Source organism: Penaeus monodon, chromosome 30 (assembly GCF_015228065.2).
Source record: "Penaeus monodon isolate SGIC_2016 chromosome 30, NSTDA_Pmon_1, whole genome shotgun sequence".
Lineage (NCBI taxonomy): Eukaryota > Metazoa > Arthropoda > Malacostraca > Decapoda > Penaeidae > Penaeus > Penaeus monodon.
The window spans coordinates 11,570,598-11,570,970 of NC_051415.1; positions in this window are offsets into that span (position 1 = coordinate 11,570,598).

Sequence of the window (373 nt, forward strand, 5' to 3'; positions counted from 1 at the left end):
TTTACGTAAAAGTCCTTTGTTTATATTTATATGTATATATCATGATAAGAATGTGCTGGCGTTCACCTTAGCAAATTAGAATGTTAATATTATGTAAAAAAAAAAAATCATATGGCATCTATCCACGCGTGGTAATCACCCTAACTGATAAAAGACTACATCTTACCAAGCAGTGTAAAACCTCACTAATTGCAAACTGCAATTGTGACCACATACTCCTGAACGGCAAACTCTTTTGAAAATTCAGCCATCGAAATGACCACCTAGCTTGGAGTGGAACTCAAGTACGGTCAGAGAAGCTGCTTGAAACTTCAATTTCGAACCGAAGTTTTAAACGGATTCAGTGAAAATGGAAATGACTAACACGCAACTC